At 31.6% G+C, this 21,540-nt stretch overlaps 1 long non-coding RNA gene across 1 annotated transcript; it reads left to right on the top strand.

The window, feature by feature from the left end:
* Positions 1–10,029: 10,029 nt before the first annotated feature.
* LOC143076905 (uncharacterized) lies at positions 10,030–14,639 on the top strand. The gene is made up of 3 exons (XR_012978832.1): positions 10,030–10,225; positions 13,524–13,749; positions 14,356–14,639. It is a non-coding gene; the product is annotated as an uncharacterized LOC143076905 (long non-coding RNA).
* Positions 14,640–21,540: the final 6,901 nt, after the last annotated feature.

Consider the following 21,540-nt stretch of genomic DNA (forward strand, 5'->3'; position numbering starts at 1 on the left):
GTATTTGTATAAAATGTATATTTGTACATTTGACATAAGACAGATCGTAAACTCAATATCTCTTTTTTCATTAAGATTCGGATTACAATCGTTAATATCAAAACAGAAAAAAATATTTCATTTGTTCAAGACTCAATGCAATGATTTATATCATAGAGAACTGCTCATTACCCTATATTGTATAATAGATGTTATTCTAAATGAACGTCTATTGTATAGATCCGACTTAACACGAATAGTTGTGTTATGTTCTTTTTTCTTTAAGAATTCGTCAAAAGCTGTCCTTACATTATGATTTCTCAAGTCAGTCCTTGAGTATATCTTCCATGTTACTGCTAGTATAGGAGTTTAATAGAATTTGTACATTTAATCTTAATAGCACATGATAAACATGCGTTCTTTTCTTGTAAATATAACATGAACATTTTTGCCAAAGTATGTTTTTCTTTTAATCTCATTCTTTATTCGCCATTCCAGAGTTTGTACTCATTAAACATGTACCAGATGGTCGATATTTTAATTGTTATTCAGAACGATGTCAAACATTTATATATACATTTTTGTAAATACTTTGAAATAATAATCAAGTGTTATCTAAAACAAAGTTATTAAAATTATGTCAAACATTTGTATAGACATGTTTGTAAATACTATGAAATGATAATCAGTGTTATTTAAAACAAATGTATTCGAAACGATGTCAAACATTTGTATATACATATTTGTAAATACTATGAAATGATAATCAGTGTTATTTAAAACAAAGTTATTCAAAATGATGTCAAACATTTGTATTTACATTTTGTTAAATACTTTGAAATAATAATAAAGTGTTATCTAAAACAAAGTTATTAAAATGATGTCAAACATTTGTATAGACATGTTTGTAAATACTATGAAATGATAATCAGTGTTATTTAAAACAAATTTATTCGAAACGATGTCAAACATTTGTATATACATTTTTGTAAATACTATGAAATTATAATCAGTGTTATCTAAAACAAAGTTATTCAAAATGATGTCAAACATTTTTATACATTTTTGTAAATACTATAAAATGATAATCAGTGTTATCTAAAACAAAGTTATTCAAAATGATGTCAAACATTTTTATACATTTTTTTAAATACTATAAAATGATAATCAAGTGTTATCTAAAACAAAGTTATTCAAAATGATGTCAAACATTTTTATACATTTTTTTAAATACTATAAAATGATAATCAGTGTTATCTAAAACAAAGTTATTCAAAATGATGTCAAACATTTTTATACATTTTTTTAAATACTATAAAATGATAATCAGTGTTATCTAAAACAAAGTTATTCAAAATGATGTCAAACATTTTTATACATTTTTGTAAATACTATAAAATGATAATCAGTTTTATCTAAAACAAAGTTATTCAAATGATGTCAAACATTTTTGTATATATTTTTGTGTACATGCATATGATAGATAATCACTGATATTGAAAATGATTTTAAACAATTGTATTTACATTTCTTTGTACATGTATATGATTGATAATCACTGTTATTGAAAACGATGTTAAACATGTGTATATACATCATTGGTACATGATAAAGATTAATCACCACTGTTTGCAGATTTTAGTTACCATCGTTAAAAACGATGAAGAGTATCCATGGCATCCAATTAAATGTAAATGTTCAAAGAAATATTATGTTAACAAATACATCTTTTACTTTATAACTTTATGTATAGGTTCAACTAAGAGACTATAACTTTGCTTAACAAAAACAAGTCATATGACATATATTGTATGATTGAAAGACTTTGGGTAATGTATATGTGCTTGTTAATTAGTCTTTGTTACTTTTGTAGAAATACGAATTCGGGATTAAGTCAAACAGGTCAAACATTAGCCATTATGACCTATATTTAATGCTATGTTGATATTTGTTTAGTTAAACGTACGAGTCGACATATCGCATTATACATATGATCTGTAAAATGTAGACAGGTTATTCTGACCTATAGTTCATTCATTTACTGGTAAAATTATAAGAGTTATTCTATTATATCTAAAAGTTGTGTTGTATAACTGTTATACATTATTGGTGATAGGTCAATCTGATGTTACATTTACCAATGTAATTATAGTATGCAGATGTAAACCGAAGTTGTGTTTTTATATACCTATGATTCACTATCAATTGATTGTCAAGTATTCAATGGATTTTCAGTTTAAATAACCATCTACCTCTGACAGATCTGTTCATGTTTAATACTCGAGTCATAAGCTTTGTAATACAAAAAAAGAACCATTTTTACATAATGTGCAAACGAACGTTGTTTTTTTTTTTAAATATAATTGAATGGTTTGTATTGTTGAGGTAACGGAGAATTTACTTGCAAGTTTATCTAAGTGCAATGCATGTATGTTAGGACCGATTCTCAGAAAACTTATACGCATTCGTAAAAATAAGATACTTTTTTGATTTTGAAAAGTTGTTGCTTTGGAGTTATGATAAATTCACGCTTGCTTTTTATTTTTCAAAGTTATTGGGCTTTTAAACAGTCATATTTAAGACAGAATACATTCGATCAAGGAGATCCAGATGCTATTTTTTTATGCAAGCTAGTTTTTGGTGGGGTTTGTGTTGTTTATTCTTTAGTTTCTATGTTGTGTCATGTGTACTATTGTTTGTCTGTTTGTCTTTTTTTTATTTTTAGCCATGGCGTTGTCAGTTTATTTTTCTGTTTGACTGTCCCTTTGGTATCTTTCGTCCCTCTTTTTTTACAATCTTCTTATAAAATACATTTTTAATTTTCCATTTTATTCTAGTAAGAATTTGCATACGGCTGGGTATCAAACATTCTTGGCACACCTGTTTATTTATAATGTAATGGATTCATGTTCCGCAACAACTAAAAATAAATATTTCTACCATATAAGTTTTTGGCATATTATCATAAATAGTAAAATAGACGAAGAGAAACTATAATTGGCAAAAATCATCAACAAAGGCAAGATCTAAAAAATAATTCAAATGGCTAAAACAGTTTTAAAAATTTGATATTTGAGTTATTGTCTGTAAATGACGATTTTTGTCTAATAATCCGTTTTTTGTGTTATCTTGAATTATAATAGATTGTTGCAAAGGTAGCTTTAACTGGCAATCATGATCAGAAAAAGATGTTATAAATTAGTCAAATTAGTCAAATGTCCGATTTGTGTGCTTTTTACAATAGTTGTTGTCCTGCACCGATAACTTGTTTTGAGCAATATCTTTACACCAATAATAAACAAAGAAATCTGTTACAATGAAACAATAGTTAAAGAAATGTATCTACAAATACAGTTGCATTACTGAAATCCTCAGTCATCACATATGAGATTACTTATCCTACAATACAGATTAATTTCTTGTGAAAACTTTATGATAGATTTAATTGTTTAAAGTCATAACTACAATATCGAAATATGTAAGAGTTAAATAGTCCATGGTCCAACTCAAAGGGGTTAAAGCGTTTAAATTGGCAAATTGAAAAGGTGTTCACCTTATTAAAAAATCTGTTTTCTTTTTCATCAGAAAACTTTAATAGGCTGTGAATTTAAAGTGTAATAATGATCGCCAACACCAGATCAATAGAATGTGAAATGGTTTATTAGCTTCTAACAGCAGTTGATGTTTCAAATGCACTGTTGGTTCATTTCTTTAATTAATTTTTCATTGAATCAGTTTTATTCAAACAGTAAAAGGTGGTCAATGCAGACTCATTGGTTCTTTGTTTATGTGATCAACTGCATATTTTATAATAAATCATCATGACTTTTTTTTTATATATATATTTTTGTATTCATATACCTGAATAACAAGAACTATTTCTTTTGCATCACATGAAATACATAGAAAATCAAGACGAATAGGCAATTTGTATGTCTTTATTCACGCAATGAAAAATGTATTCGAAAATTTATACTTAGAGAAAAATGATGATGTTCTTATATCAGTTAGTCATATTTCGAAATCATTCTGATTAGATAATACATGTATTTAAAGAAAAGTACAAATACCTTCAAATTGTGAATGATTTTTTTAATGCTTAATAAAATTATTATCATATATATGACTTATTTAATTTGATTAGGAACTGAAGGCGTTATTTGTTGTTATTATTGGTGTCGACATTTCACACCCAGTGGCAGTTTCAGTTGGCTTTTATGGCTAATTATGTATATTAGTAAAGCGACATTGAACGTCACACTTAACTCCAAAATATATAAATGAACCATAATTAATAAACATACACGACTAACAAAGGCCGAATATTTCTGACTTGGGACAGGGTTAACATGCGGCGGTTGTAACATGTTTTGGATGTGTCAACCTACTCCATATACACCTAGCTAATCTGGAACAAAGTATAGTGCCAGCTAAAGGAAATATTGTGTATGTTTATATCTTATGCTGGCAGAAACTACTAACTCATAAATGCGACTCTATTTCTAAACGTAAACGCAGTCTTGTTCCTCGTCATTATATATCACTAACTCTTCTTGATGTCTCTTTTAAATGAATTGCTATCATTTATACAAAAAATGTTAGGTATTCATCACATTCACACGAAACTTGGCAACCACTATTACAAATCCTCATTCAAGCTTATACAAACTTACAGCTATCATTTCGGCTATTGCAATTCACACTTTTCAAACCAGTTCGCAAAAACATATAGATATAGGAAGATGTGGTGTGAGTGCCAATGAGACAACTCTCCATACAAATAACAATTTAAAAAGTAAACCATTATAGGTTAAAGTACGGCCTTCAACACGGAGCCTTGGCTCACACCGAACAACAAGCTATAAAGGGCCCAAAAATTACTAGTGTAAAACCATTCAAACGAGAAAACCAACGGTCTAATCTATATAAACAAAACGAGAAACGAGAAACACGTATATATTACATAAACAAACGACAACTACTGTACATCAGATTGCCTATTCTTCATCATAAATTAGTTCAATCGAAAGTACCTCAATCATTTCTTATACCTATTCCAAACCTATTGCAACTAAAATTTTCAATTAAAACATGATTTGCATGATCTTAATTTCAAATCTGAACCTCCTGATGGCAACTATGCTAGTTATTCACATATAATCTGGCTGGCAAAGTTATTACCGGTGACCTCATCATTTCCAATAACACTTCACTCCGGAATGTTTTATCCAAAGGTCCGAATTATCGTGAGCCTAAATCTATCAATTGGAAACACAACTTCAAAATGTTCATTCGTGGATTATGCTAGGCAATGAGCTAAACGCGAGAAAGAAGACGAAGATACTCTTTCCGAATGAATTAAGACTATGAAGTCAATGATTCAAATTAGAATTCAGAAACTTAATAGGGCTATCAATAGCCATGCTACGTCAATCTTTAAGACTCAAATAATTGAAACATTTATCCGACCTCCATGACAAATATATTGTAGTACCCGTAGATAATGCCCAAAACAACATTTTTTTCGTGTGTAAATATCATTACATAAACTGCTTGATAAATGAATTATATATTGACAATTCAATTGAAAACTCAACATTTACCCTCACACCACTTACTAAAACGTAAATCCTGGATAATCGTCTGTTCTATGTTCGTTTAGAATTTCATCCAAAGATGAAGAACTGGATAGAAGACATCACTGTATTGAATACCTTAACTGCATAAGTGTCCTAAGTGTTACAAATAACGATATACTGCTGGGTATTCCAACTGCTCCACGAAACCTCTATCTAAATTATCAACATCAATTTTCTTAACAATCAAAGCCGGGCTTCAAAGTTATTGCATATTACATTTACAGTGGCGTGAATCAGATGGAGATACTTAACAATTTGACTAATTTTTAAGAGTGCTTACAATCTAAGACTCTTTGATCGTGCAACTGTATTAAATAATTTCACTTTTCTAAAACTTTACCCAAGTATTCCCCATTCCATACTAAAAGGCAAATTTGATAGATATGTTATTGCTTTGTTTCATAAAATGGCCAACATAGATACAACTATCTGGTCTTATTGGGGGAATTATCCTACTTTATATATATACTGTGTAAACATTCACTTTGATTTAAGAAAACAATTCTCTGAAGCTGACATTATTAAGATGCTTGATTTCTTGATTGACACCATTTGTCACAATTGAAGGACGTGTTTTTAACAAACTATCGGCATTCCCAAGGGAGGCAAGTGTGCCCCTCGTCTTGCCGACTTGTTATTTTAATCATACGAGACCCATCCATACATGAACTTCTTAGGAAGAAACAAAAGAAGAAATCAATATCCTTTAACTATATTCTCCGCTATAGAGATTATATTATCTCACTAAATAATTTCAAAATTTGGCAAACCCATCTATCCAAACGAACTAGAGATTAAAGACATAACAGATACAGTTAAGTTTGCCCCTCATTTTTACTTACAACTAGATATAGACAATGATGGTCGATTGAAAACAAAACCATACGACAAAAGACATGATTTCAGCTTTCAAATTGTGAACTTTTCATTTATATGCAGCAACAGACCAGCACCACCTGCATACGGAGTATACAATAACCAATTGATTATTATTCCCGTTATTCCCGAGCTTGTATTGCCTATCATGATAACTTTGATAGTTGGTAAACCAAGAGTTCCATATGGTCAGGTTGAATTTTGACGACTCCATCACCAGTTTGTTGACCTTTAATGGAAAATCAGTCTTTTGTAGACGAAACGCGCGTCTGGCGTATATACAAAATTTGGTCCTGATATCTATGATGAGTTTATTTCACAAGTGATATCTGATATGTTCCTTATGCCTAAACTACGATCTCGTTCGTCTTTCACAAATGTGATCTACCAAATTAGGCTTTTTACCGGGTTTGTAAGAACATGATCGCACAACAGGTGCCACATATGAAGCATAATCTGCTTACCATTCTGGAGCACATTCGATCACCATACATTTTGGATGGGTATGTATTGCTTAGTCTTTAGCTTTCTATGTTGTGTCTCTTTGGTATTTTTTGCTCCTCTATAAGTCCGGTTTTACTTCATATTAAAAAGGTTTATGTCATTTCTGATATCGCTCGGTTTGTTCCTATTATTGTTTCCATTATTTGTTGTTTTTGTTGTTTTTGTTATACTGTTTTAGCCTCTTTTTTTCAAGAAATAAAATAGAGAATGAATATGGAGAATGTGACACAGAGACAACAACCTGTCTAAAGAGCAGACAAAAGCTGAAGGCAACCAATGGGTAGTCAAAACAGCCAGAAATCACCTGGAGGCGTGCATCTGCTGTCCACTAAACATAAATGTGTTCTAGTTCAGTGGTAAAGGACGTTATATCTAACTCCAAAATATATAAACTAAAAATGGAAAATCATACAGGACTATCAAAGACCAGAGGCGGCGGGGTTAAACATGTTGTTTTTATATCAGCCCTCTCCTTTTACCTCTAGCCAATATAGAAAAAAACAAACACAAAGCAATACCCACAGTATAACTCTGTTCAAAAGAAAAATGACAATAATACATAAATCACAAATGTCTAACTTTCTAAAAGAAGATTACAACAACTTATATTTATACAATTGATATACACAAACAATATAAGAGTACTCGCAGGAATTGAAGGCTGGTTCAAAGCTACTTGCAACTTATAAGAAAAATAATCTTTTACAGGACAAAACTGATCGACCAATACAGGACAAAAAATAGTATAAATAGTGTAAGACACGTATGACATTGTTTAATGTTAGATTATACGTAAACTTTATCGACAGGATATATCAGTATGAGTAGTAACTATATAAAGCAATATATGTATAATTTTCAACAATATAGATGTAACACCACCAAAATCATGGTACGTCACATCCTGTTGTATACGAAAGTAGGTCGAAAAAAAATTCCCTTTAATATGACAGTTGTAGGTAATTGATCCTACATTTTATTGCAGTAAAAAATTTCTGTGTCATTAACATTTGTCTTGTGTATTTCAAAACACCATTATTTTTTTTTATTTGGGGATTTCTATAAAATATTTTGTAATCTTGAGGTTACATGGTAACTAAAACTTGTACACAGATAAAATAAGGGGAGAAATTCGATTAGTTAACTTCCAATGATGGTTATTTTCTTATAGTTGTTTTCAATAGTACTGGACAGGATAAAACTTTAAATCAGTGTACATGGATCATATCTAAATTTTCAGGTTCTTTGACAACATCCCTTTATAATGAAATTTGATTTTCCGTTTTTTAATAAAACCATTTAAAAAGATCTTTAGTTTACTAATAGAAAGATTTTCAAAAGTTTAAATAAATGTGTGCTAACGAAATAACTGACGTATTGAGTTACCAGTTTAGCAAAATTATGATCATGAAAACCTTAATCGTAACTACAGATACGGACAGAAAGAACAAGATATCAAGCCAAAGAAACGTAATCGACAAAAAGAAAACTTACTAATGTATTGCAAAAACGGATTTCATTTACATACAAAACTATCCTTAATCTGTTTTTATATTCAGCTTTTTTAAATAAGTTTATTATTTTTTTTATGATTTCAGTTGTATACATAACAATAGAAGATGTGATATGATTGCCAAGGAGACAACTCGCCACAAGAGACCAAAATGACACAGAAATTAACAACTATATGTCGACGTACGGCCTTCAACAAAGAGCAAGGTCCATACCGTATAGTCAGCTATAGATGGCCCCTAAATGACAATGTAAACCAATTCAAACGAGAAAACTAACGGCCTTATTTATGTAAAAAAAAATGAATGAAAAACAAATATGGAACACATCAACAAACGACAACTTCTGAATTATAGGCTCCTGACTTATGACAGGCACATAAATATAGAATGTGGCGGGGTTAAAAATGTTAGCTGGGTTCCAACCCTCTCCATAACCAAGGACAGTGGTTTAACAGTACAACATATGTTCATCTATTGAATTATTATGCTTCATATATTTCTATAAGTATTCAAATTACACATTATATCTAGATCTATAACATGTATCAAAGATACAAATCTCGGTTTTTAAAGTTCGTTATGAAAACAAAACACAATAAGTATTTCAATATCAAAATTGTACGAAAAAGAAATATTTCTGCTGTTTTATACATTTTATTTATTTATATATATTTTTTAAGGATGTTAACTCCTCTGTTTCAAAATAACAAGCTTTTATAAAGACTGTTATAAATTGATTGTTTGGAAATAAAGGAACTAAAAAAACACAAAAAAAGATAGGGTCGATGTGCTTGTATTCGAGTTATACGCCTTAAAACATTTGGCGGGAAATAATTCTCTTTTCATACACTTTACATTGGTGCCTTTTTCCTTTAAAAAAAGATGAAAAAATAACAAGGATTTTATAAGCTTTTCACAGAAGACCTTTTACACTATATGTAATCAAATTGAAAAGTAGGGGTCAGTGGGCAAAATGTTTTAATGGTACTACATGGATAAAACCAGTGTATTCCGAAAATCTGGCATAAAATCACAAAGAAGAGGAGCGAACATCCTTCAGGTTAATTACAATTCCATTTAAAATTACTAAGAATCAGCGTTTTATGTTAATTACTCTGTGTTATAGTAACAATCTCCGTACAGCGCTCGTTTCCTTTCCGTATACTTAGTACACTACGATACGTAGTAAGTACGGAACGGATGTGAGCTCTGCGCCGGAGATTGTCATATTTAGTGTAGTGATACGTAGTAAGTACGGAACGGATGTGAGCTCTGCGCCGGAGATTGTTATAGTAAGTGACGGACATCTTAATTGAACCATATCCAAAGTTTAGGGAATGTTCAATTTAGTTTTCATAGTAAGCGGATGTTTATTTCGCCTGCGAAAAGAAATGGTGCAAATAATTTGACATGATGTTATTTTCATGTAATAACAAATGATATTAATGTGTTGCGGCTGAAAAGTTTTTACTATCCTGTTCATAATGGATGAACTAAGTATGTTTGTTAATTTAATGTTTTTATTTTAAAAATTGAATGACGCATGATACGATGTTTAGCAATATAGTAATCAATTTTTTTAAATAATTTTTAAAGAAAAAAATCACTAACTGGTATAAATAGAACATGCAAGCGGTCCAAATAATAATCTCTTCACATTGACATTGAAAATGAAACTCTTGCTTGTTGGGATTGTATGCGTTTGTCTTTATGGTATGTTTTCTTTCATTTTATTTTTGAGAAAAGTTTTTTTCTTCAATGTCCTTACACAATATGTATTGACCAGAATAAGGTGACAGTAGTTTTCTTATGTTTAAACCTCGGTAAATGAGTTAAAAGACAATGTTGATTAAAATTACCTACAGACACAAAGGAAAAGTTATTTCGATCGTCTGGAAATCCGTCGCATTTCCTCCATTGATGCATACGGTGAGAGAAATGCTTACCCTTCCGGAGCACCTGATTTCACTCCCACTTTTTAGTGGAGTTCGTGTTGTTTCTTATTTTTATTTTTTTTTTAGTCTTTTTACTCCTTGGTTTTGATTGTTATTGTCTCTCTTTCAAAATATTTGGTAAAGTATCAATTAATTATGAGTGCCGATAGAACAAATGAGGATTCAAACTTAGAACAATACTTATAAAAGTTAGTTTTTAATATTGAAAAAACGTATTTACGAGAAAATTATTCTTAAGAAGAGATTTATTATTGTTTAATTCAGCTATATCGATTATGTTTCATTTTGCTACGTTTATTATCGTCTATATTAGAGGTCTGTCAATTTAAAACGTATCAACCGGTATCATTTACTTTAACGTATACACATATGCCTATGTAGTCTGAGATTACTCTGCCGCCAACGACTGTTTTGCCAGACAAGCTGGGGCCGTGGGACGTCAGATCTCGTCCCATATCAAAAAGTGGATATTTGCCCGTTCAAAATAGATGCGCTGCTTCGCCGCTTCCGGTGCAGACGGACGGCCTTGGAAATATATAAATCGGGTATCAATTTGTTCATTTTACATTTATCTCTTTATATATGTAAGATTCATCTACCTGGCAGCCTTTATTTTCTCCTATTTAGACAGTTTTTCCAGTGACTCACCGATTCTGGCATTTTAATTTTTATTTTGAAAGATTGTCATGTAATCACGAGAAAAAAGTGAGGCACAATGGACTATGGAAAATTATGTATGCATATGACCTTAGGTCAATATGAATACATAATCTAACACCTCGCTCATTTACGATGCAAGCAATGTAAATGTATGAGAGCTTCCGAATGTTAGCGTGGTTGGCACTAAATGCTTAATACCAATCTCCTGTAAAGGAGGTGAAAAATCGTGATTGGCTACTAAATGTTAAATATCTATCTCCTACTAAGGAGGTGAAAAAGGTATAAATATCTGCGTATTTGAGTCTCGAGGTCGCCAAGTCTCTCGTAACTGGACATCCATTTGAAAATAAAAGTGAAAATGTCTGAATCAATGGGTCACTGTGAAAACTGTCTAAATAGGAGTAAATAAAGGGTGGCAGGTAGATAAAACTTGCATATATGAAGACAAAAATGAAAAATTAACAAATTGATTTATTAAATTCCAAGGCCGTCTGTCTGTACCAGCAGCGCATCTATTTTGGACGGGCAAATATCCACTTTTTGATATGGGACGAGCTCTGACGTCGCACGGCCCCAGCTTGTCTGGCAAAACAGCCGTTGGACCTCACAGTAATCTCGGACTGATGCCTATGATACCAACAAATTATATGTGATCAGCTTAAGACTATTATACATTGTGTTTCATATCCATCTTCTATGTGGTAAACGAGATATAAATCATATGAAACTATAGAAAACACATTCGAGACGTTTTCCTAAAATTATATCAACTACATTATTAAATACTTTCATTAGAAATTAATCAGTTGCCCATCTGCATTATTGAAAGTACATGAAATTAAAGCTTGGGATCTCATACGGGGTTTTTTATTATCTGCAGATGCGTATATGTATAGGATACGGTGGATACGTCTTCAACTGACCGACCTCTATTCACAGGTTTATTTTAAAAATATTTCTCTACGTTGAATATATCACATAATGTCCAAAGAAATTATACATTTTTCTGTTTAAAAGGTAAAAAGGACCACTAAAACATTGGTTTTTGTTTATTTGTGTTCAATTTTTTAATTAGAAAGTTTCCTTGAAAGGAGATGATAATTTTAAAAGACGAAAACGATTCATTAATAAAGTACACATTCAATGAGTTGAGTCATTCTGATATCATTTGAATGGGGAATTACTATTTGAATCTTTAGAAGATAAATAGTGGAATGCTATTATTGAAAATGATAACAGAATAATTATTCACTGCACACAAAACTTCAACGTTAAAAAATAAATACAAAGCTCTAGGACAGATCAGAATATTAAATTTGATCCATAAAAAAATCAGAGCCTAGAAATAAATGTTATCACTAACCTAAGAGCAATAGATGATAAGCAAAGTTTTCTATTAGATGTAACTGGACAGATTTCACGCGTGTTCTTTGTGCGTTTTGTTTTTTGGTTGATTGTTTTGTTGTTGTTATCTGACAAATTTTCAAAAGGATATCAACTATTTCAAATACCTATCAAAAAGGTATATAGATAATCCCTGATAATTTCAAAAATTGTTGTATGCTGCTCACAAGAAAGCTATTAAACCAAGAGTTCCAAATGGTGAAGTTGAAATCATCCCTTCGTATTTTACGGACGTCATCACGAGTTCATTGACCGTTATGGAATAACCGTTTCACAAATGATATCAGATATGTTCCTTACGTCGTAACTACTATTCCCTTCCCTTTCATGAATGTGACCTACCGAATTAGACTATTTACCGGATTTGTTATCACATAAGCAACACGGTGGGTGCCACATGTGGAGCAGGATCTTCTTAACCTTCCGGAGCACCTGAGATCACCCCTAGTTTTTTGGTGAGGTATGTGTTGTTTATTCTTTAGTTTTCTATGTTGTTGTTTGTTTGTCTTTTTCATTTTTAGCCATGGTGTTGTCAGTTTGTTTTAGATTTATGATTTTGGCTGTCCCTTTGGTGTCTTTCGTCCCTCTTGTATATAATTTCGGCTGCATAAAATTAATAACTCTTGACTTCTCGAAATAAAATTTAGTATACAACAATGGAGGTATCAATAGTTATTTCGTTGAAAGTAGTGCAGCCTTTTATATACATATCAGTAATCGGATGTTCAGTGGTTGTCGTCTGTTTGTGTGGTTCTTAAGTGTTTCTCGTTTTTCGTTATATAGTTAAGATCGTTGGTTTTCCCGTTTGAATGGTTTTACGCTAGTTATTTTGGGGGCCCTTTATAGCTTGCTGTTCGATGTGAGCCAAAGCTCCGTGTTGAAGGCCGTAACTTAAGTATAATGGTTTCTTTTATAAATTGTTATTTGGATGGGGAGTTGTCTCTTTGGGACTCATACAACATCTTCCTATATATACATATGAATTTTTTCAGGCATTGTACTGAGTTGTACAACATGTAATTTACACAGTGATGACTGTTCCACACATTGTGAAAGTGGAGGAGCTCCCCATTGTCATTATCATAATAGTACCACTAACTGCTGTTTCTGTGAAATTCCAATTGAATGTCATCCAAGTAATGCTACGGTTGCCTGTCCTTCAAACTGCATTTGTGAACCAGAAGGAGAACATCATCACTGCATGTGTCCACAATAAAGGTAACGAGAGGTTAATTGATAAATCAGTCGTATTAATATGGTGATGATCATTTAAAAAATCAAAGTTTTTGGGAAAAAAAATCACACTTCCCACTTTTTTCTTTTCTTCATCACTAACATAAATCTTATATCCCCTATATTCCACAACCTTTTTTTTTACACTGTTTCTACATAACAAAATGACTTGACAAATCAAGAATATGACAGTCGTTTGCTTTATTTGAGCTTTTGAATTTGCCCTTTCGTTACGGACTTTCAGTTTTGAATTTTCCATTGAGTTCAGTATTTTTGTTATATAATGTTTACTTATACCCCAATAAATGTTGATAACAAAGGATCCCTGAAGTGTAACAGAAATACACGCCAACATACATAGAAACCAACTATTTGATAACAACTGCCATATTCCTCACTTGAAAAATATACAAACAAGAAACGACATTGTCTTAGCACAAATAAATGATAAACTAGTTGACAAGTATTTTAAACACAAACATGTAAAATAAAATGGTATAGTTTTAGGATTTGCTGTATTATCATTTAATGTATTATTATTATTATTATTATTATTATTATTATTATTATTATTATTATTATTATTTTAAGGTGATGAATGACAGAACTGGTTACACACAGATTCAGACCCACACCAATGTTATTTTCAAGGATCGATCTTTTCAATTATAGACAATTATTTATCATATTATATGTAACTTTTTCGATAATCTGTTAAAAGTTTTGAAATGAAAGTTTTCTAATTTATTTTATAATTTTGCAGAAGCCGGGGTTACGTTTGAGAATATTCTGGATTAAGTATATAATGTTTGGTAGTTTAATTGTATTTATATGTTGATACACATTAGGATGTTTTCATAAAAGATTTACTTGCCGATATTCTTATTTTTTAATATACTTTTTCGTAAGACAAACTGTCTTCTACCAATCAAACTTATCTTCTCGGTCTGAGTGACAATATAATTATCCAGTGAAAGTCGTCTTTCAATGATGATAACTACTATGTTGTTAATATGTTGTTAATGAAAAACAGCAAAGTCATAGGTCTTATAGTAAAAGGAAACACTGTTTCAAATGTATGGAACATCAAACTGTTACAGCACCTCCTGATTCCTAATTGTCAGTAATAATTGTAAATAAACTCATCATAGATACCAGGGCTAAATTTTGCATATACGCCAGACGCGTGTTTCGTCTAAACATAGGTGTTTATCAATTTTGGCGGCAATTAGTAACATAGTAAATCTTGTGCAGTAAAATGGTTATTATCAATGTTATAACAGATTGCAAAAAAACAATATATTTCTCCATAGGCGACAATTGTTAGTCTTTTTCGAGAAACAGACGTTCAAAATTATTTTTGTAAAGAAATCTTGTAAAAATTAAAGACCTCCTTATTCTGTTTTAAAAATTAAAGCCAAATAGTATCATGACCAACTGCCAACAGAGCTTTTTTATGTTATCCATGCCCACCGTCATTTTGCACCAAATTTATGCAATTTTGAAAGCCTTTTCGAATAATTCTGTAGAAAATATTTCAATAGGTTTCAAAATTCATATTGTAAATATACACACTGCAGTTATTCATAGATAAATAAAAAAATATATTGTACCCTTACATCCAATCACAGCGCTTCTCATTTGATTTCCTTCACCTGCCATGAGTACACCAAAGGCCAACCTAATGCTTGGAAAATGTAATACTACTATTTTCCCTTTACTGTGACATAGGATATAAAGAATTCTTATTACACCATTAATGCAATACTGGGGTGAAAACTGTGGCTTTAATAAATACTTGTATGTCCCCATTACTTAAAGAAACATAGATCATTCTATGTTCCCACCCCTACATGCTGGTTTACCTCATTCTCTACTTCTTTCAGAAAGGCCTTAATAAACAACCTGTACCCAATCATAATTATCTTATTTCATTTAACAAGAATGATAAATGGTTTCATTTAAACAGATAAAATGGACAGTTCCAATCAATTTGTATTATATTAAGATTTATTCCGAACGGACGGATTTTCCTACATGTCTTACGATAAATCAGTATAACGATTGGATATCTTAACTTAAGTAGTTTCAAGCATACGTGACCTAAAAAAAATAAACTATTATTAGAATTTCAGACTTTCGTTATTTTTATACTTTTTTACTGTTATAAATTAAGTAGTATCAATTCGGAGTTGTTAAGTCTATATATAGACCAATCCGTTGACGTATTTAGCACTACTTACACACACAACTTACTGGTTTGTCTCAAACATAAAGTAATGGATTGACTGCAAGCAATCGGCAATCTCGGGTGAATCCGCTCCTCTACGGAATCGGCCGAGTTGTGACGAATGTGACTGTAAGGAAATGATTACTGTATTAAAGTTACTACAAAAAGCATCTCAATAAAAACTGACATAGTTTTAAACATTGTAGATGATTTAAAGATCAAAATGATCGTTAAATATTAAAATAATTAATAACGTTTGGTTATCTAATCATTGATCTTACCACATTCGTTTTTAAATCGTACAGTCATAGTGAAAAACAATCAACTGCAAAATCATAAAACCGAACAGACTAAATTTCTCATCTTTTAGAACATGTAAATGTTCAAAAGATAAATTAAATAAGGATTTGAAAGTGAAAATAGAATGACTAATGATGTGTTGAAAATAAATAAAAGTAATGGGCACTAATGCGATGTAGAAAAATGAAATTGTGGTTTTTGTTTCCTTACACCGGCATTTACGGATGTACCTGCGGATGATGGTATATTTGTTTACCGACAAACCATGTCATGAAGAGAAAACATTCTTGACATGATTTTAAAGAAAGACAGATGTGTTCTCTGCGTTCTCTGGTGTAAACTTCTATAAACAAACTAATTTCGACGAATCGCACTTTCACCAGTTATTTGCACTTTGCATTGTGTTTTTATATGAAAACATTTTGGAAGTACATCGGCATATATAAGAACACAAGATGCATGGCATGTATTTGTTAAAATATTAAATATTTTTAACTTTCTTTTTAGTTATATGTAGCCACCATTGATACATGTTTGCAGCCACAAGTCAGAAACTTCTTTTGTTTTTCTCTTAATCCATATCGGTATTGAAGAAAACTTTTGTTCGTAGTTAATATACAACTTGTCCATTAATCAGACACATTTCCCTTTTTTGTGGGTTTTGTATTCCTTGTGTTGTGTTTTGTATTTTTCTTAGGGCTGGTCTTTTTGTGTTTTATTGTGCAGGAAGATATTTATCTTTACATATATCCCTGAAATTCCTTTAGTTTCCGAATAAACACGTATGATCCATGACAGAAATAGCCGACCAGCAAGATTTTCAATCTATACATCAAATATATTGTAATTTCTATAAAAAAAAACAGAAATAGCTGATCAGCAGGTTTTTCATAAACATGCCACCATATATTTAATGTATTGTAAGCTCTATCAGAAGAACAGGTATAGCCGATCAGCAGGTTTTACCATCTACATGCCACCATATACATAAGATATGGTAAGCTTTGTCAGAAATACAGATATAACCGATCAGAAAGGTTTTTAATTAACATGTCACCATATACGTATTTTTTTATTGTAGGCTCTATCAGAAGAACAGATATTGCCGATCAGCAGGTTTTACCATCTTTATATCAAATTTCTCAAAAAGAACTCAACATATCCAATTTCCATGTACTTCACCTTCATGCTGCCATATTTACAATTTAATGTGTGATCCATTAAAGGACTCAAAATAACCGATTTGCAATGTACTTCATCAAAAGAGCAAAAAAAAACATCTACAAGGTTCTTCACCTATATGTCACCATTAAAAGAACAGAAATAATCGATCTACAAGGTTCTTCACCTATACAGGTGTCAGACCACCAATTAAAAATCCCTCTCTGTTCAACCAAATTTTGCAATTTTCACAGCTTTCGAAATATGTCACCTCAAGTTTAACTTCAAGGAAACCAGGTATATCCTGAATTGTACATGTATTACCTTTCCAAATGCCAATTTCCAACCAATGTTTAAAGTCTTATAAGAAATGTCTGATCTTGAAAACACAGGTACTACCAAAATATCTCCCAGTTTTCTGGAAATCTTAAATAAGTGCCCTATGTAGCGCGTTAATCTTGAATTTTTAACGCAAACTCATAGACAAGTGAATTTTGGCTCAAAAGGGTCTAAAAATATTTCCCTTTCACCAAAAGTTTCGTTTCTGCAAATTTGTTGATTAGTTTAAGTTAACAATGACATCAAAAGCACTATTTTGTGTCAGAGTAGCACTACTTGTAATTGGTGGTCTGACACCTATACAAGTCACCATTTACACAATTTAGTGTATGTTACATCAAACGGACTTGTAGCAGAAATATACCGATTTGCAATATTCTTAACCTACATATATCAAAAATGAATAGAAATAACCGATCTGCAAGGTTCTTCACCTACATTTTACCATATATACAATTTATTGTATGCTCCATCGAACGGACAGAAATAATCGTTTTACAATGTACTCCACCTATTTGCCTCTGTTTTTTCAATTAAATGTATGCTCCATCAGAGGGAAGAAATAACTGATTTGTAAGGTACTTCACCTACATGTAACCATATTTACAAAAAATTAAAATCACAAAAATACTGAACTCCGAGGAAAATTCAAAACAGAAAATCCCTAATCAAATGGCAAAATCAAAAGCTAAAACACATGAAACAAATGGACATCAAAGTAATATATGCTCCTTCAAAAAGGATAGAAATACCCGATTGACGAGGTATTTCAACTACACAGCACCACATATAAGTTTATAGTAAGCTCCATCAAACGGACAAAAACAATCGATCTTCAAGGTATTTCATCCACACAGCACCACATATAATTTTATAGCAAGCTCCATCAATAGGACCGAAATAATCGATCTACAAGGTATTTCATCTACACAGCACCACATATTAGTTTATAGTAGTCCCATGAAAAAGATAGAAATAATCGATCTACAATGTATTTCATCTACACAGCACGATATATAAGTTTCCAGTAAGCTCAATCAAAAGTACAAAAATAATCGATCTACAAGGTAATTCACCTACATGTCTCGATATGTGCAGTATAATGTCTGCTCCATCAAAACGACAGAAACAACCGATCTGCAAGGTACTTCACCTACATGTTTCGATATATACAATTTAATGTCAGCTCCATTAAAAAGATAGAAATACCCGATCTGCAAGTTACTTCACCTACATGTCTCGATAAATACAATTTAATGTCTGCTCCATCAAAAAGACAGAAATAACCGATCTGCAATGCACTTCACCTACATGTCTCGATATATACAATGTAATGTATGCTCCATCAAAAGGACAGAAATAACCGATCAGCAAGGTACTTCTCCTATAAGTCTCGATATATACAATTTAATGTCTGTTCCATCCAAAGGACAGAAGTCATCGATCTGCATTGCATTTCACCTACATGTCTCGATGTATAAAATTGTATGTCTGTTCCATTAAAAGGATAGAAAAAAACGCTCTGCAATGCACTTCACCTACATGTCTCGATATATACAATTTAATGTCTGCTCCATCAAAAGGACAGAAATAACCGATCTGCAAGGTACTTCACCTACATGCTATATATACAATTTAATGTCTGCTCCATCAAAAGGACATACATATCATATATCAAATTTAATGTATGAAATAACCGATCTGCAAGGTTCTTAACCTACTTGTCATCATATATACAATTTTATGTATGTTCCATCAAAAGGACGGAAAACAACAATTTGCAAGGAACTTCTCCTGTATGTAACTATACAAACAATGTAATGCAAGCTCTATCAGAATGACAGAAATACCGGATCTACAAGGTTCTTTGCCTACATGTACCATTTATACAATTTAATGTTTGCTCCAATAAAAGAACAGATATAACCGATCTGCAAGGTTCTTCACATGCATGTTACCATACCTACTATTTAAGGTATGCTCCATCAAAAAGACAGTAGTAAATCATCTGCAAGTTATTTCGCCTACATATAATAATCGATCTCCAAGTTTCTACACCTGCATGTCACCATATATACAATTTAATATGTACTCCATCAAAAGAACAGAAACACTCCATCTTAACCTCTAATCGATCTACAAGGTATTTTACTACACAGCACCACGTTGTAAGTTTATAGTAGTCTCCATCAAAAGGATAGAAATAATCAATCTAAAAGGTATTCCATCTACACAGCGCCATATTTAAGTTTATAGTAAACTCAATCAAAAGGATAGAAATAACCGATCTACAAGGTATTCCATCTACACAGCGCCATATTTAAGTTTATAGTAAGCTCCATCAAAAGGACAGAAATAACCGATCTACAAGGTCTTTCATCTACACAGCACTAATATATAAGTTTATTGTAAGCTCCATCAAAAGGACAGAAATAACCGATCTACAAGGCTCTTCAGCTATATGCATGCCTCTATGTGTAATATTTAATGTATATTCAATTAAAAGAACAGAAATTACCGATCTGTAAGTTTCTACACCTGCATGTCACCATATATACAATTGAATGTGTGCTCCATCAAAAGGACAAAATAACAGATCTGCAAAGTTCTTCGCCTACATGTCTCGATATATACGATTTAATGTCTGCTCCATCAAAAGAACAGAAATAACTGATGTGCAAGGTACTTCACCTACATGTCTCGATATATATACAATTTACTGCCTCCTCCAACAAAAGGACAGAAAAAAAAACGATCTGTCAGTTTCGACGCCTGCATGTCACCATATATACAATGTAATGTCTGCTCCATCAAAAGGACAAAAGTAACCGATCTGCAAAGTTTTTCGCTTACATGTCTCGATATATACAATTTAATGTTTGCTCCATCAAAAGGACAGAAAAAAACCGATCTGTAAATTTCTACATCTGCGTGTCACCATATATACAATTTTTTGTCTTCTCCATCAAAAGTACAGAAATAACCGATCTGCAAGGTTCTTAACCTACATGTCATCATATAAACAATTTAATGTATGCTCCATCAAATAAATAGAAATAACCAATCTGCAAGGTTCTTCACATGTATGTCACCATACCTACTATTTAAGGTATGCTCCTAATAAGTCATCTGCAAGGTATTTTGCCGACATGTCACTTTATACAATTGAATGTATGCTCCATCAAAAGGACAGAGATAACCGATCTCCAAGTTTCTACACCTGCATGTCACCATATATACAATTTAATGTGTACTCCATAAAAAGAACAGAATTACCCGATCTGCAAGGTACTTAACCCTATATGTCACCATGTATATATACAATATAATGTATGCTCCATCAAAAGAATATGAATATCCGATCTGCATAGAATCCCATCTACATGTCACCAGATACACAATTTAATGTATGCTCCATCAAAAGAACATGAATAACCGATCTGCATAGAATCCCATCTACATGTCACCATATATACAATTTAATGTATGCTCCGTCAGAAGAACATGAATAACCGATCTGCAAGGTACTTCACCTACCTGTCTCGATACATACAATTTAATGTCTGCTCGATCAAAAGGACAGAAATAACCGATCTGCAAGGTACTTCACGTACATGCCTCCATATTTACAATTTAATATATGCTCGATCAAAAAGACAGAAATAACCGATCTACAAGGTACTTCACCTACATGCCTCCATATTTACAATGTAATGTATGCTCGATCAAAAGAATCAAAAGGACAG

This window comes from Mytilus galloprovincialis, chromosome 5 (genome assembly GCF_965363235.1).
Source record: "Mytilus galloprovincialis chromosome 5, xbMytGall1.hap1.1, whole genome shotgun sequence".
Classification (NCBI taxonomy): domain Eukaryota; kingdom Metazoa; phylum Mollusca; class Bivalvia; order Mytilida; family Mytilidae; genus Mytilus; species Mytilus galloprovincialis.